Source organism: Pteropus alecto, unplaced genomic scaffold (assembly GCF_000325575.1).
Source record: "Pteropus alecto unplaced genomic scaffold, ASM32557v1 scaffold50, whole genome shotgun sequence".
Taxonomy (NCBI): domain Eukaryota; kingdom Metazoa; phylum Chordata; class Mammalia; order Chiroptera; family Pteropodidae; genus Pteropus; species Pteropus alecto.
In genome coordinates this window covers 5,067,691-5,068,796 of record NW_006431918.1, presented here as the reverse complement: position 1 = coordinate 5,068,796, position 1,106 = coordinate 5,067,691, and positions in this window count along the sequence as shown.

The window sequence follows — 1,106 nt, the reverse complement described above, 5'->3', positions numbered from 1 at the left end:
TTGAGAAACATAGAATTAGACACAGATTTTTTTGCAAGACTAAAATTTTTTTAGTATGTTAATATGAGATTCTAAGATGGTGACAGAGCATGTAGCGTTTTCCATACTTACTTGATCAAATAATCTTTTTTTTTTTTTTTTTTTTTTTTTACAGAGTATTTTGGAGCTAGTGTTCTGTAGGACGTGTTTTAGAAATGAGTTTCTTAAAAGTTGGAAATTGGTCCTGAGAGTGACAGGCATTGGGAAAGGGAGATAAATGGCAGCAGCATTTCCAGTAGGATAGAAAAATAGTCCTGATAAAAATGACTGCTGCTATCACTTATCAAGTGTTTACTATGTGCCTGATACTTTTCATATATCACCTCCTTGAATTTTCCCAACAGCTCTGTGAAGCAGGTGGTGTTCCCACTATTTTTGCACATGACGTGCAGAGAAGGGAAGGGGGGTTCCGTGTAAGAGACAGCATGGACCTCAAGTGGTGAGTGTGGGGTTTGAAGGCTCAGAGGTGACAGCAGACATCAAGAAACTGACTCCCACCCTTCCCATCCCCCCTGGATTTGTCGGGTCCAGGGGGAGTAGAAGAGTTGCTCTCTACACAGAGGTGACCAGTAAATATGGGATGGGGGGAAGGTTGGAGGCTGTTGTATTGAGCGAATAGCCTGGGTTCTCTTCTCAACTAGAGGCTATACCACCTCTTGAAGGGATGTGTAGAAATGGGGTGGATAGTTGGAGTTACCACAAGGTCCAGGGGCTGCTACTGGCATTTAGTGGGCCAGAATGCCAAATGTCTGCACAGCGTGGGAAAATCCTGTCTAATGAAGAACCGTGCCACCCACATACCAAGAGTGCCCAGTTAGAAACACAGAGGGCAAGAAATGGGAGGAAAGCTATTTAGGATAAAGAGGGCTTAGGCTGAAGGGGGAGTTTTCCCACCAGCTCTGCGGTTACTGGGAACACGGCAGAAGGCAGCAGATGCTGAGAGAGCTGTGGGCTGGCTTGGGGCATTCAGAAAGAGGTAAGGGGGTGGGGGGGCGGCGGAGGAAATGCATGTTCCAGAGCCTCAAATGTGGATTTTAAGAATGAAGGAGCAGAAGGGAGGTGAGTGT